Genomic DNA, 17,433 nt, shown 5'->3' with positions numbered 1-17,433 from the left:
TATTACTACCGTTGACAAAATTGTTTCTTGTTTTCAAAATCAAAGCTCTAGCACAAATATAGCAATCGATGCTTTCCTCTTTGAAGGACCATTCTTTTACTTTTATGTTGAGTCAGTTCACCTATCTCTCTCCACCTCAAGAAGCAAACACTTGTGTGAACTGTGCATTGATTCCTACATACTTGCATATTGCACTTGTTATATTACTTTACATTGACAACTATCCATGAGATATACATGTTATAAGTTGAAAGCAACCGCTGAAACTTCATCTTCCTTTGTGTTGCTTCAATACCTTTACTTTGAATTATTGCTTTATGAGTTAACTCTTATGCAAGACTTATTGATGCTTGTCTTGAAGTACAATTCATGAAAAAGTCTTTGCTATATGATTCAGTTGTTTGCTCATGTCATTTACATTATTTTTATCGCTGCATTCATTACATATACTTACAATAGTATGATCAAGGTTATGATGGCATGTCACTCCAGAAATTATCTTTGTTATTGTTTACCTGCTCGGGACGAGCAGAAACTAAGCTTGGGGATGCTGATACGTCTCCGACGTATCGATAATTTCTTATATTCCATGCCACATTATTGATGATATCTACATGTTTTATGCATACTTTATGTCATATTTATACATTTTCTGGAACTAACCTATTGACGAGATGCCGAAGAGCCAGTTGCTGTTTTCTGCTGTTTTTGGTTTCAGAAATCCTAGTAAGGAAATATTCTCGGAATTGGACGAAATCAACGCCCAGGGGCCTATTTTCACACGAAGCTTCCAGAAGACCGGAAAGTCAATGAAGTGGGGCCACGAGGTGGCCAGGAGGTAGGGCGGCGCGGCCCAGGTCTTGGCCGCGCCGACCTGTCTCCTGGGCCCCTCGTGACGCCCCTTGACCTGCCCTTCCGCCTACAAATAGCCTTCGTCGCGAAACCCCCAGTACCGAGAGCCACGATACGGAAAACCTTCCAGAGACGCCGCCGCCGCCAATCCCATCTCGGGGGATTCAGGAGATCGCCTCCGGCACCCTGCCGGAGAGGGGATTCATCTCCCGGAGGACTCTACACCGCCATGGTCGCCTCCGGAGTGATGAGTGAGTAGTCTACCCCTGGACTATGGGTCCATAGCAGTAGCTAGATGGTTGTCTTCTCCTCATTGTGCTTCATTGTCGGATCTTGTGAGCTGCCTAACATGATCAAGATCATCTATCTGTAATGCTATATGTTGTGTTTGTTGGGATCCGATGAATAGAGAATACTATGTTATGTTGATTATCAATTTATATCTATGTGTTGTTTATGATCTTGCATGCTCTCCGTTATTAGTAGAGGCTCTGGCCAAGTTTTTACTCTTAACTCCAAGAGGGAGTATTTATGCTCGATAGTGGGTTCATGTCTCCGTGAACTGGGAGTGACAGAAACCTCTAAGGTTATGGATGTACTGTTGCCACTAGGGATAAAACATTGATGCTATGTCCGAGGATGTAGTTATTGATTACATTACGCACCATACTTAATGCAATTGTCTGTTGTTAGCAACTTAATACTGGAAGGGGTTCGGATGATAACCTGAAGGTGGACTTTTTAGGCATAGATGCATGCTGGATAGCGGTCTATGTACTTTGTCGTAATGCCCAATTAAATCTCACTATACTCATCATAATATGTATGTGCATGGTCATGCCCTCTCTATTTGTCAATTGCCCAACTGTAATTTGTTCACCCAATATGCTAATTATCTTATGGGAGAGACACCACTAGTGAACTGTAGACCCCGGTCCAATTCTTTACATCTGAAATACAATCTACTGCAATACTTGTTCTACTGTTCTCTGCAAACAATCATCATCCACACTATACATCTAATCCTTTGTTACAGCAAGCCGGTGAGATTGACAACCTCACTGTTTCGTTGGGGCAAAGTATCTTGGTTGTCTTTGTGCGAGTTCCACGTTGGCGCCGGAATCCCTGGTGTTGCGCCGCACTACATCTCGCCGCCATCAACCTTCAACGTGCTTCTTGACTCCTACTGGTTCGATAAACCTTGGTTTCTAACTGAGGGAAACTTACTGCTGTACGCATCACACCTTCCACTTGGGGTTCCCAACGGTTGCGTGCTGTACGCGTGTCAATAACCCTTTTAGTGCAAACAGGAGCGCAAGAATTCGCACCGGAGGAAGGGTTCCACGTCATTACCTAGCTCCAAAGACATCTTCTTCAGGCACTTACCACCCCTTCCGCAATCTAATTTACAATAGTCAAATTGAAAGGACTCCCAAGGCAGCATTGCCTAGCAATTGGGATATAGATCGTTCTAACACTGCAGGAAGGACGAAGCCTGAAGCTAAAGGGTGGGGAAATAACTCCAAGAATTGGGACTCGCCGTCGGACATACTTCTTAATCGCGTCGAGCACAATTCGGAGATGATCCACAACCTCATGTACAAGATTGATGAGCTTCAGGAGATTGTTGAGAAGCTTGTTGAGAATTCATCACCACCATCACCGAAGGAGTAATTCATCATCGGATTGGCATCCCCTTGGTTTGTTCCAAGCTTGGGGGAGTGCCGCGGTATCACATCATCACTATCTCTTACTTTTTACTATCAAGTAGTGTCATATCATGAGTAGGGAAGTTATCATATAAGATGGGTTGCAGTGTGGAAGTATCTCTCCTTTAGTTGGTTGTCTATGTATCCCTTGGTGTGAGTTATCGTTATGGAATATCAATGAGAAGTCTTATCATTTACATATTGCACACCTTATTTTAGTTTGCAATCTCTATTATATGATTGATCTTGATTTTAGTATTGGTATCACTTTGGGAGCATTGAGTTAATCTATTTGGTTTTGGCAAACTTAGCATTGGTCAATAGCAATAACACTTTGAGGTTTAAGTAGAAAAGAGAAATATATGTAGTTGTTTCATTGTCTTCCTTTCTTGTTAGCTCATAGCTTATTATTCTGAAGTTAAAATTGTTTGTGCTTACAAGAAAGATGCATGCTTGTTTCTATCACATGTATATTTGTTTGTTTCCCTCAACTCTTGTGCTTGCTAATTAACCTTGCTAGCCAAAAACCCGCACTGGGAGGGAATACTTCTCGTGCATCCAAACCTTAACCCAAACCTACGCCATTTGTGTCCACCATATCTACCTACTACATGGTATTTCCTGCCATTCCAAGTAAATACTTCATGTGCTACCTTTAAATAATTCAAAATTTACTATCTCTTATTTGTGTCAATGTTCTATAGCTCATGAGGAAGTATGTGGTGTTTTATCTTTCAATCTTGTTGGGCAACTTTCATCAATGGACTAGTGGCTTCATCCGCTTATCCAATAATTTTGCAAAAAGAGCTGGCAATGGGATTCCCAGTCCCAAATTAATTAACCTAAATAGACACTCCTCCATGGTATGTGATTGTTGGATGGCACCCGAAGGATTCGGTTAGCCATGGCTTGAGAAAGCAGGGAGGGGAGGAGTGTCATCATAATAAAACTAAAATAAAAAGGCACTCCTTCATGGTATGAGATTGTTGGCAGGCACCCGAGGATTCGGTTAGCCATGGTTTGTGAAAGCAAGGTTGGAAGGAGTGCCAACCCAAAATAGAACTTTATGGGAGCCGCTCTTCGAGAGTTTGTCTGGCAAGAGAGTTAGAGTACCCGCTACCAGTCGTTGACAACAACAAACACCTCTCAAAATGTTACTTTTATTCTTTTTATATGATTTCAAAATTGAAAAAGCTCTAGCACATGATTTAATCCCTGCTTCCCTCTGCGAAGGGCCTGTCTTTTACTTTATGTTGAGTCAGTAAACCTATTTCCCTCCATCTCAAGCAAGCATTTGAGTTGTTGTGATCAAACCATTATATTGTGATTTACTTCATCATGTCTTTTACTCTTCCTTGTTTAGTACAAGTTTTATCTGAATGAATATAGCTTTGAAAGTTATCAATGATCATGAGGAGATTATTATGATTGAGTATGTAAGTTGTGCCATATAAACTTTAACATAAGAGCGCTGCTCGATAGATAAGTATAACCTGTTAATTGTTCAAAGTAAAGGCATTGGAGCAACACAAAGTAAGATTAAGTTTCAGCGGTTGCTTTCAACTTGTAACATGTATATCTCATGGATAGTTGTCAATACAGAGTAATATGATGAATGCAAGTATGCAAGTATGTAAGAATCAATGCACAGTTAACACAAGTGTTTGCTTCTAAGATGGAGAGAAGTGGGTGATACGTCCAATTTGCATCACTATTTTATATCATAATTTGCTGTTATTCATTGATATATTTCATATTTAGAGATGATACTTATGTTATTTCATCTATTTTGCATGTTTCATGATTATTGGAGGATCGCGCACCGGAGTCAGGATTCTGCTGGAAAAAGCGCCGTCAGAATGCAATATTTCGGAAGATCAACAATTGACGAAAGTTATATGAAAAATCCTATTTTTCCAGAAGATGACGAGAGCCAGAAGGAGGAGCCGAGGAGGGCCACCATGGGCCCCCCTCACAGGCCGGCGCGGGCCCTGCCCTGGCCGCGCCGCCTTGTGGGGAGGGGGCCCACAGCCCCCTCTGGCCTCCTCTCCTTCGCGTATTTCTTCGTCCCGAAAACCTAAGCTCCAGGGAATAAGTCGCGAAGAGTCACAGCCGCCTCTGCGGGGCGGAGAACACCAGAGAGAAAAGAGCTCTCCGGCAGGCTGAGATCCGCCGGGGAAATTCCCTCCCGGAGGAGGAAATCGACGCCATCGTCACCGTCATCAAGCTGGACATCATCTCCATCGCCATCGTCATCATCTTCATCATCATCACCGCCGTCTCCACCGCTGCACACCATCACCGCTGTAACAATTTGGGTTTGATCTTGATTGTTTGATAGGGGAAACTCTCCCGGTGTTGATTTCTACTAGTTATTGATGCTTGATACGTCTCCGACGTATCGATAATTTCTTATGTTCCATGCCACATTATTGATGATATCTACATGTTTTATGCATACTTTATGTCATATTTATGCATTTTCTGGCACTAACCTATTAACGAGATGCCGAAGAGCCAGTTGCTGTTTTCTGCTATTTTTGGTTTCAGAAATCCTAGTAAGGAAATATTCTCGGAATTGGACGAAATCAACGCCCAGGAGCCTATTTTGCCACGAAGCTTCCAGAAGACTGAAGAGGAGACGAAGTGGGGCCACGAGCTGGCGACACACTAGGGCGGCGCGGCCCAGCCCTTGGCCGCGCCGACCTACTGTGTGGGGCCCTCGTGTGGCCCCCTGACCTGCCCTTCCGCCTACAAATAGCCTTCGTCGCGAAACCCCAATCTGAGAGCCACGATACGGAAAACCTTCCAGAGACGCCGCCGCCGCCAATCCCATCTCGGGGGATTCAGGAGATCGCCTCCGGCACCCTGCCGGAGAGGGGATTCATCTCCCGGAGGACTCTACACCGCCATGGTCGCCCCCGGAGTGATGAGTGAGTAGTTCACCCCTGGACTATGGGTCCATAGCGGTAGCTAGATGGTTTCTTCTCCTCATTATGCTTCATTGTCGGATCTTGTGAGCTGCCTAACATGATCAAGATCATCTATCTGTAATGCTATATGTTGTGTTTGTTGGGATCCGATGGATAGAGAATACTATGTTATGTTGATTATCAATCTATTACCTATGTGTTGTTTATGATCTTGCATGCTCTCCGTTGTTAGTAGAGGCTCTGGCCAAGTTTTTACTCTTAACTCCAAGAGGGAGTATTTATGCTCGATAGTGGGTTCATGCCTCCATTAAATCTGGGACTGATGAGAAAGTTCTAAGGTTGTGGATGTGCTGTTGCCACTAGGGATAAAACATTGATGCTATGTCCGAGGATGTAGTTATTGATTACATTACGCACCATACTTAATGCAATTGTCTGTTGTTTGCAACTTAATACTGGAAGGGGTTCGGATGATAACCTGAAGGTGGACTTTTTAGGCATAGATGCATGCTGGATAGCAGTCTATGTACTTTGTCGTAATGCCCAATTAAATCTCACTATACTCATCATATCATGTATGTGCATGGTCATGCCCTCTCAATTTGTCAATTGCCCAACTGTAATTTGTTCACCCAACATGCTATTTATCTTATGGGAGAGACACCACTAGTGAACTGTGGACCCCGGTCCATTCTTTTACATCGAATACAATCTACTGCAATACTTGTTCTACTGTTCTCTGCAAACAATCATCATCCACACTATACATCTAATCCTTTGTTACAGCAAGCCGGTGAGATTGACAATCTCACTATTTCGTTGGGGCAAAGTACTTTGGTTGTGTTGTGCAGGTTCCACGTTGGCGCCGGAATCCCTGGTGTTGCGCCGCACTACATCTCGCCGCCATCAACCTTCAACGTGCTTCTTGGCTCCTACTGGTTCGATAAACCTTGGTTTCTTACTGAGGGAAAACTTGCCGCTGTACGCATCACACCTTCCTCTTGGGGTTCCCAACGGACGCGTGATGTACGCGTATCAAGCTCTTTTTCTGGCGCCGTTGCCGGGGAGATCAAGACACGCTGCAAGGGGAGTCTCCACAATCCAATCTCTTTACTTTGTTTTTGTCTTGCTTTATTTTATTTACTACTTTGTTTGCTGCATTATTTTAAAATACAAAAAAATTAGTTGCTAGCTTTACTTTATTTGCTATCTTGTTTGCACTCTATATCAAAAACACAAAAAAAATTAGTTACTTGCATTTACTTTATTTACCTTTAGTTTATTTCATCATGTTTCCTCCTAAGTTCACCCTAAAAGACATACCGGTAGGACGTGGGTCTATAATTGGGAGAGATAATATAGAATAATTTTTCACTCATGTTAGTACCGTTGAAGATTTTGAAGATAGACACTTGGTAGAACTTGCTCCTACTTATGAAATTGCTGCTGCTTCTTTAGTTCGCATGTTGGAAACTGAATTTGTTAATCTCAATCCTATAATCTAACACATGTTTCTTACACTCGGTGATATGGAAGAAGGGGAAAAGAAAGATTTTGTTTTAGAAACCCTTCTTAAAGAATTTGGTGGTGTAGCAAGAGAGGCTAGAAAGGTCTTTATTAAACATAAGATGCTTGGCTCTTATACCAATTTTGTTAGTATCCTTGAAAAGATGGACATGGAGAGAGTAAGGTACACTAATAATATTAATGATGGTGGGGAGATTAAGACAACAATACCTTGTAAGCTCCTAGGAATGAGTGACGCTCTAGAAAATAACTATGGTTAGCTTGTACCTGAAAATTTGTTTGACGAGGATAGCAAACCTAAGAATAATGAAAAGGGAGCCTCTGAAACTCACATAGATAAGATAAAATGCATAGTTGAGAAAACTCCCAACACCAATGTTGATGCTTCACCTCTTGATAATACTTGATACACACTTTCTGCGCCTAGCTGAAAGGCGTTAAAGAAAAGCGCTTATGGGAGACAACCCATGTTTTTACTACAGTATTTTTTATTTTATATTTGAGTTTTGGAAGTTGTTACTACTGTAGCAACCTCTCCTTATCTTAGTTGTGTGCATTGTTATGCCAAGTAAAGTCGTTGATAGTAAGGTTCATACTAGATTTGGATTACTGCACAGAAACAGATTTCTTTGCTGTCACGAATTTGGGCCTAATTCTCTGTAGGTAACTCAGAAAATTATGCCAATTTACGTGAGTGATCCTCAGATATGTACGCAACTTTCATTCAATTTGAGCATTTTCATTTGAGCAAGTCTGGTGCCTCAATAAAATTCGTCTTTACAAACTGTTCTGTTTTGACAGATTCTGCCTTTTATTTCGCATTGCCTGTTTTGCTATGCTTGATGGATTTTTCGATTTCATTGACTTTCAGTAGCTTTGTGCAATGTCCATAAGTGTTAAGAATGATCATGTCACCTCTAAACATGTAAATTTTGATTGTGCACTAACCCTCTAATGAGTTGTTTTGAGTTTGGTGTGGAGGAAGTTTTCAAGGATCAAGAGAGGGAGATGATACAACATGATCAAGGAGAGTGAAAGCTCTAAGCTTGGGGATGACCCGGTGGTTCACCCCTGCATATATCAAGAAGACTCAAGCGTCTAATCTTGGGGATGCCCAAGGCATCCCCTTCTTCATCGACAACATTATCAGGTTCCTCCCCTGAAACTATATTTTTATTCCATCACATCTTATGTGCTTTGCTTGGAGCGTCGGTTTGTTTTTGTTTTTGTTTTGTTTGAATAAAATGGATCCTAGCATTCTTTGTGTGGGAGAGAGACACGATCCGCTGTTGCATATGGACAAGTATGTCCTTAGGCTTTACTCATAGTATTCATGGCGAAGGTTGAATCTTTTTCGTTAAATTGTTATATGGTTGGAATTGGAAAATGATACATGTAGTAATTGCTATAATGTCTTGGATAATGTGATACTTGGCAATTGTTGTGCTCATGTTTAAGCTCTTGCATCATATACCTTGCACCTATTAATGAAGAAATACATAGAGCATGCTAAAATTTGGTTTGCATAATTGGTCTCTCTAAGGTCTAGATAATTTCTAGTATTGAGTTTGAACAACAAGGAAGACGGTGTAGAGTCTTATAATGTTTACAATATGTCTTTTATGTGAGTTTTGCTGCACCGGTTCATCCTTGTGTTTGTTTCAAATAGCCTTGCTAGCCTAAACCTTGTATCGAGAGGGAATACTTCTCATGCATCCAAAATCCTTGAGCCAACCACTATGCCATTTGTGTCCACCATACCTACCTACTACATGGTATTTCTCCGCCATTCCAAAGTAAATTTCTTGAGTGCTACCTTTAAAATTTCTATCCTCTACCTTTGCAATATATAGCTCATGGGACAAATAGCCTAAAAACTATTGTGGTATTGAATATGTACTTATGCACTGTATCTCTTATTAAGTTGCTTGTTGTGCGGTAACCATGTTCCTGGGGACGCCATCAACTACTCTTTGTTGAATATCATGTGAGTTGCTATGCATGTCCGTCTTGTCTGAAGTAAGGGAGATTTACCACTCATTTAATGGTTAGAGCATGCATATTGTTAGAGAAGAACATTGGGCCGCTAACTAAAGCCATGAATCATGGTGGAAGTTTCAGTCTTGGACATATATCCTCAATCTCATATGAGAAAATTAATTGTTGCTACATGCTTATGCATAAAAGAGGAGTCCATTATCTGTTGTCTATGTTGTCCCGGTATGGATGTCTAAGTTGAGAATAATCAATAGCGAGAAATCCAATGCGAGCTTTCTCCTTAGACCTTTGTACAGGCGGCATAGAGGTACCCCTTTGTGACACTTGGTTAAAACATGTGCATTGCGATGATAATCCCGGTAATCCAAGCTAATTAGGACAAGGTGCGGGCACTATTAGTATACTATGCATGAGGCTTGCAACTTGTAAGATATAATTTACATGATACATATGCTTTATTACTACCGTTGACAAAATTGTTTCTTGTTTTCAAAATCAAAGCTCTAGCACAAATATAGCAATCGATGCTTTCCTCTTTGAAGGACCTTTCTTTTACTTTTATGTTGAGTCAGTTCACCTATCTCTCTCCACCTCAAGAAGCAAACACTTGTGTGAACTGTGCATTGATTCCTACATACTTGCATATTGCACTTGTTATATTACTTTACATTGACAACTATCCATGAGATATACATGTTACAAGTTGAAAGCAACCGCTGAAACTTAATCTTCCTTTGTGTTGCTTCAATACCTCTACTATGAATTATTGCTTTATGAGTTAACTCTTATGCAAGACTTATTGATGCTTGTCTTGAAAGTACTATTCATGAAAAGTCTTTGCTATATGATTCATTTGTTTACTCATGTCATTTACATTGTTTTGATCGCTGCATTCATTACATATGCTTACAATAGTATGATCAAGGTTATGATGGCATGTCACTCCAGAAATTATCTTTGTTATCGTTTACCTGCTCGGGACGAGCAGAAACTAAGCTTGGGGATGCTGATACGTCTCCGACGTATCGACAATTTCTTATGTTCCATGCCACATTATTGATGATATCTACATGTTTTATGCATACTTTATGTCATATTTATGCATTTTCTGGCACTAACCTATTAACGAGATGCCGAAGAGCCAGTTGTTGTTTTCTGCTATTTTTGGTTTCAGAAATCCTAGTAAGGAAATATTCTCGGAATTGGACGAAATCAACGCCCAGGGGCCTATTTTGCCACGAAGCTTCCAGAAGACCGAAGAGGAGACGAAGTGGGGCCACGAGCTGGCGACACACTAGGGCGGCGCGGCCCAGCCCTTGGCCGTGCCGACCTACTGTGTGGGGCCCTCGTGTGGCCCCCTGACCTGCCCTTCCGCCTACAAATAGCCTTCGTCGCGAAACCCCCAGTACCGAGAGCCACGATACGGAAAACCTTCCAGAGACGCCGCCGCCGCCAATCCCATCTCGGGGGATTCAGGAGATCACCTTCGGCACCCTGCCGGAGAGGGGATTCATCTCCCGGAGGACTCTACACCGCCATGGTCGCCTCCAGAGTGATGAGTGAGTAGTTCACCCCTGGACTATGGGTCCATAGCAGTAGCTAGATGGTTGTCTTCTCCTCATTATGCTTCATTGTCGGATCTTGTGAGCTGCCTAACATGATCAAGATCATCTATCTGTAATGCTATATGTTGTGTTTGTTGGGATCCGATGGATAGAGAATACTATGTTATGTTGATTATCAATCTATTACCTATGTGTTGTTTATGATCTTGCATGCTCTCCGTTGTTAGTAGAGGCTCTGGCCAAGTTTTTACTCTTAACTCCAAGAGGGAGTATTTATGCTCGATAGTGGGTTCATGCCTCCATTAAATCTGGGACAGTGACATAAAGTTCTAAGGTTGTGGATGTGCTGTTGCCACTAGGGATAAAACATTGATGCTATGTCTGGGGATGTAGTTATTGATTACATTACGCACCATACTTAATGCAATTGTGTGTTGTTTGCAACTTAATACTGGAAGGGGTTCGAATGATAACCTAAAGGTGGACTTTTTAGGCATAGATGCATGCTGGATAGCGGTCTATGTACTTTGTCGTAATGCCCAATTAAATCTCACTATACTCATCATATCATGTATGTGCATGGTCATGCCCTCTCTATTTGTCAATTGCCCAACTGTAATTTGTTCACCCAACATGCTATTTATCTTATGGGAGAGACACCACTAGTGAACTGTGGACCCCGGTCCATTCTTTTACATCGAATACAATCTACTGCAATACTTGTTCTATTGTTCTCTGCAAACAATCATCATCCACACTATACATCTAATCCTTTGTTACAACAAGCCGGTGAGATTGACAACCTCACTGTTTCGTTGGGGCAAAGTACTTTGGTTGTGTTGTGCAGGTTCCACGTTGGCGCCGGAATCCCTGGTGTTGCGCCGCACTACATCTCGCCGCCATCAACCTTCAACGTGCTTCTTGGCTCCTACTGGTTCGATAAACCTTGGTTTCTTACTGAGGGAAAACTTGCCGCTGTACACATCACACCTTCCTCTTGGGGTTCCCAACGGACGCGTGCTGTACGCGTATCAATGCTATTGAGTGAAACCGTTGAACAAAGGTTTATGCTCAGATTGTTATTCATTATCATATCACCTCTGATCATGTTCCATATGATGTCTCGTGAGTAGTTCGTTTAGTTCTTGAGGACATGGGTGAAGTCTAAATGTTAGTAGTGAAGTATGGTTGAGTAATATTCAATGTTATGATATTTAAGTCGTGGTGTTATTCTTCTAGTGGTGTCGTGTGAACGTCGACTACACGACACTTCACCTTTATGGGCCTAGGGGAATGCATCTTGTACTCGTTTGCCAATTGCGGGGTTGCCGGAGTGACAGAAACCTGAACCCTCGTTGGTATATCGATGCAGGAGGGATAGCAGGATCTCAGAGTTTAAGGCTGTGGTTAGATTTATCTTAATTACTTTCTTGTAGTTGCGGATGCTTGCAAGGGGTATAATCACAAGTATGTATTATTCCTAGGAAGGGCGGTACATTAGCATAGGTTCACCCACACAACACTTAACAAAACAATGAAGATTAATTAGCCGTATGTAGCGAAAGCACTAGACTAAAATCCCGTGTGTCCTCAAGAACGTTTGGTCATTATAAGTAAACAAACCGGCTTGTCCTTTGTGCTAAAAAGGATTGGGCCACTCGCTGCAATTGTTACTCTTGCACTTTACTTACTCGTACTTTATTCATCTGCTACATCAAAACCCCCTGAATACTTGTCTGTGAGCATTTACAGTGAATCCTTCATCGAAACTACTTGTCAACACCTTCTGCTCCTCGTTGGGATCGACATTCTTACTTATCGAAGATACTACGATACACCCCCTATACTTGTGGGTCATCAGTGGGTAAACTGACTCAACATAAAATTAAAAGAATGGCCCTTCGAAGAGGGAAGCATTGATTGCTATATTTGTGCTAGAGCTTTTATTTTGAAAACATAAAGAGAGCATAAAAGTAAAATTTTGAGAGGTGTTTGTTGTTGTCAACGAATGGTAGTGGGCACTCTAACCCCCTTGCCAGACAAACCTTCAAAGAGCGGCTCCCATGAAACATTTTTATTTTTGGGTGGCACTCCTTCCAACCTTTACTTTCACAAACCATGGCTAACCGAATCCTCGGGTGCCTGCCAACAATCTCATACCATGAAGGAGTGCCTTTTTATTTTAGTTTTATTTAGATGACACTCCTCCCCACCTTTGCTTTCTCAAGCCATGGCTAACCGAATTCTCGGGTGTCGTCCAACAATCACATACCATGGAGGAGTGTCTATTTTTTTGTAAAATTATGAAGGTTAATTAATTGGGGCTGGGAACCCCATTGCCAGCTCTTTTTGCAAAATTATTGGATAAGCGGATGAAGCCACTAGTCCATTGGTGAAAGTTGCCCAACAAGATTGAAAGATAAACACCACATACTTCCTCATGAGCTATAAAACATTGACACAAATAAGAGGTAATAACTTTTGAAGTGTTTAAAGATAGCACTCAAGCAATTTACTTTGGAATGGCAGAGAAATACCATGTAGTAGGTAGGTATGGTGGACACAAATGGCATAGTTTTTGGCTCAAGGATTTTGGATGCATGAGAAGTAATCCCTCTCAATACAAGGCTTAGGCTAGCAAGGTTGTTTGAAGTAAACACAAGTATGAACCGGTACAGCAAAACTCACATAAAAGACATATTGCTGTTGCGGTCAAAACCCACCGGCGAGCAGCGACGGGCAACACAGTAGAGCCGGGAACAACTTAGGGCTGCGGCTGGCCCTGGTCCCTCCGAGCGACGGCCCGCAAAGCCTCTGGTACACACGTCCGATGCTGATGCAAGGGCGTGCCACCTGACCTATACCTGGTCAGGAAGGTGATGGAGATGCCTCGCTTAGTTTCCTGCATGGCATACACGTAAACATTAAATACGAGCCTCGATCGGCTCTCAGGTTATCCTGTGAATCGGCTCAAGGAGCCGATCCACCCATGATTTGTACGAGGTGCACGAATATATGGTGGTCCTGCTTGATCAAGATAAAGCTAAAGCGATCTACGACGATTTAGGGTTTTCACCGCATAATCGGATCATCCTACTCACGATTGGGCCTCGCGGCCACGCACGGTGATCGTAAGCCGATCCTAGGTAGGGCCTAAAAACCAACACGAGGTTGATCCCCGGAACATCCTGCCTAGGACTAGCAAACGACACCCTACGTGCCGCTGGATCCTCCAACCCTTTGTAAGGCCTAACTATTGCAGATATTAAACTAATCCTTGAAGAACAAGGAGCAACCGTAACGGATCGGATCTACTAAATAATGATCAAGCGGGGTGCCGCCCCTACACCTAAGATAGGTGTAAGGGCGGCTAGATATGCAAGGGTTGCACTACGATAGCATGTAATACGAAGAACAATGCTAACCCTAACATATCTAAGATAACTACGTTGCTCGCCATCAAAAAGGCTTCAGTACGAGCAACGCATGAACAACGAGCTTGTGCTGCCTAGATCGCAAGATGCGATCTAGGCAGCATGATGCTTACCGGTAGAAACCCTCGAGACGAAGGAGTTGGCGATGCGCCGAGATTGATTTGTGGTTGAACGTTGGTTGTTGTTTATTTCATAAACCCTAGATACATATTTATAGTCCAGGGGACTTTCTAACGTGGGAATAATCCCAACCGTGCACGAGGCAAACTCTAACTAAACCGACACGTAATCTACTATATTACAGATACAAGGGCAAACTAGCCCAAACTTTGTATAACAGGCCGATTCACGTAATTCTTCCATGTATATTCTTTAAATCCATCTTGATCGCGGCCCACCTCTGACTCGGTCAAATCCTGGTGATAACACATGCCCCCCTGGTTTTGATAATGATAATTTCAAAACCACTCTGTTTTTTCTACGAAGGGTCATGTCGTGGCAGAGCAGAACCGTTGCAGCATCCTTCATCATGATGCCCTGTCTTCTCAGCTTCTCTGCAAAATTCGATAGCTTTAGCATCACCTCCTCGGAAACTGCAATAGCATTAAATCTCCACCAGGCTTCTCATTATTTATCCGTGCCGATCGATTAGCCCTCTTCATCCCCTTTCTCTGTTCCAGCCATCGGCACCAAAAAACCCTCTTCTTTCATAGCCATGTCGTCTTCTTCCTCCTCTTCCGTTTCTCTCCAATCCTCTTCCTCAAGCGAGTCGGTTCCAGAGCACGACCAGATGGAGGCGTACAACCGTCGTGCTCCCAAGCATTGGGACAAGCGGGAGTGGGACTTCGACTTCGTGCCAGAGGGTGAGGACCTCGTCTGGTCAGATGGGGCCATGCCCCTAACCGACGGGGAAGATGACCTCCAGCACCTGGTTGACGGAGCACTGGAGGCGGAGAGCGACGACGACGACCCTCCCTTCCGGGGTAAATTCACCTCCGTCACCAAAGAAGAAGAGGATGACGAAGACGAAGACGTCTCCTCCGACCTGAAGAAGGAACAGGAGGACGACACCTCCTCCGACGAACCACCACCAAAGCGCATCCGGGGCTGGGCTTGGTCAGACGAGGACGATGATGATGACGAGGAAGAAGCCTCTGCTGAAGGTCACAGTAGCACCAACGAGGAACTTGTCGACAGCAGCAATGACGGCAGCTACCCCAGCGACGGCGAAGACAGCAACAGCCCTTAGATTAGGGATTTACTAGCATAGGGTTAGCAGTAGTAATCTGTTCCCTTTTGTTGAACAATCGGCTTCTCTTTGTAAGAAATCTTATTATCAATGAAAACTTCCTTTGATTTTGCCGATGTCCTCTATGCTGATTTAGCCGATTTTTCCTCATCTGACTTTGTCGACCGTTAGCCTAATCAATGCCCAATGACTGACGGCAACGCATCGGTCTCTTACGATAATCTGCGAGACATGCCGATGATGACAGCATTTGGCACAACCGATCGCAGCAGGCCTGCGACTTGGTTTTGAGCAGGCGACTTTAAGAGATCCCTAGGACTGTCGCTGAGTAAGCTTGGATGCCGAAACTGATAATTCTGTGACAAAAGCACCACTCTTCAGGACAATTGCGATGTAGAATCAGCCGATTCCAACCAAACTGGGTCTCCAGGGCCAAGAACCTTTCGGGCGAGTTACCTCCCAAGCCTCATCCAAGGCGAGAACAGCAACGAATCAGCCAAATGTGTTACCATCGGCCTCCAAGTTATAATGCAGAACCAGCCGATTCCAACCAAATCGGCTCTCCAGAGCAAAGATTTTTCAGGGCGAGCTGCCCCCCGAGCCTCTTCAGCTCCCATCGAAACGTGGCAAGGAAGCTTACGCCCAAAGAAACGACGCACTGAAAAGGTTTCGGCGAGATCAGCCAGTTCGTACCTTGAACTTAAGAAGCCTTAACGTAATGGCTTTCTGACTCCTCCTAGTTCAATCCTTTGCGCCTCGCTGATCAGCTCGGCTCCTCATCTTTAGCAAACTGATGCAACTTCCGGTGAGGATGTTTTGAATTTCTGATACCCTCCAAGACTCTGGACGCAACAACCTCTGAAAGTGACATCGACCAAGCCGCCACCTTAATCCACGCCAGGCAAAAAATGCCGTAGCCGCTTGATTCGTTATCGGCTGTGCTCATACTTCTAGGATAGGTATGCTCCCTTTGTTGGACTCACCCTTAACCTGATCTGCATGCTTACACTGGCACTGCTGAACTTGAAGTCTTGCAGAAGGAGTTGGAGGTCTTTGAGAAGGAATTCATCCAGTAGAGCCTCTCCTTGTAACTCATCAACTGCTCCATCGGGCTTCCGTAAATTGATGGCCATGCATCGGCTTTTTATTCTAAAGTCGATGTCTGTGCATTGGCTGAATATCGTGATGCTGAAATTTTTTTTTTACTGGCCGATTTTTCTAATCGGCCCCCAATGTTTCACTGTACACATGTTTATCTGCACATGTTCACATGTTCATCTGGTTTAGGTGCCCCCGAGCCGAAGCTGACAGGTAACTGCAGATATCGGCTCTGTAGTCTAGTCAAGGCACCGTATTTGCACGTCGGCTTTGGTAGGACCAATGTTGTTTTTCCCTGACTCATCAGCCGACGTAAACCGCTGCCCAATAGATCGACGTTGCATGTAAGCAGAACATGTGGTGAAGATAATTTTGGCCGATTGCTGGAATCGGCCTCCGTATTGATTGAAGCGCTCAATGAAGGCTCTGTAACATTCCTTCATAGATCCTTGGGGCCGATCCCAAGGATCGGCCTCTCCATGTTTGCTCTTGCTACACGGTCAGGCCGGTGGATAAGACCAGTCCAACCTCGTCCTTTGTCATGTCGACGCGCTCGCTGCCGTCCACCTTGAGTGCATCGTGTAATCCTGGAGCACCAAGCTCCATCGAAAAGACGAGCACCATGTTTGTGCCAGCCGATGTATCATCATCGGCTTTCCTTTGCTTGGGGCGCCACTCCATTTTCCGTGGACGACCCTCTTCATCCAGGGTTCGCTGAACTTTCGCAGCCAGATCAGGTCGCGCCTTCCTTAGCGTATGCAAGTATAACCTTTCAGCTTCCTCCAAGCCGCGCAATCGCTGAACCCTGCGCTTTTGGGAACAGCTGAGTCCATCAAGGCACCACCTTGGCCGGTGGTACCTGTCTTCTTCTTCTTGCCCCTCGTCTTCTGAATCCTCGAGATCTTCCAGCCGAGGGGACTCAGCGCGTTTGCTTTGTGGTGGGAGAGGCCCTAGACGTTTGAACACGGACACGTTGGCTGCCTCCTTCTTCTTCTGGTTGCATTCTGGGCAATTGCCGATTGTGGGCAATCGGCTCATTCCTGAATCCCAGCAGTGTCTGAAGAAGGG

The sequence above is a fragment of the Lolium perenne genome, chromosome 6 (genome assembly GCF_019359855.2).
Source record: "Lolium perenne isolate Kyuss_39 chromosome 6, Kyuss_2.0, whole genome shotgun sequence".
NCBI lineage: Eukaryota > Viridiplantae > Streptophyta > Magnoliopsida > Poales > Poaceae > Lolium > Lolium perenne.
This window is presented reverse-complemented; position numbering follows the sequence as displayed.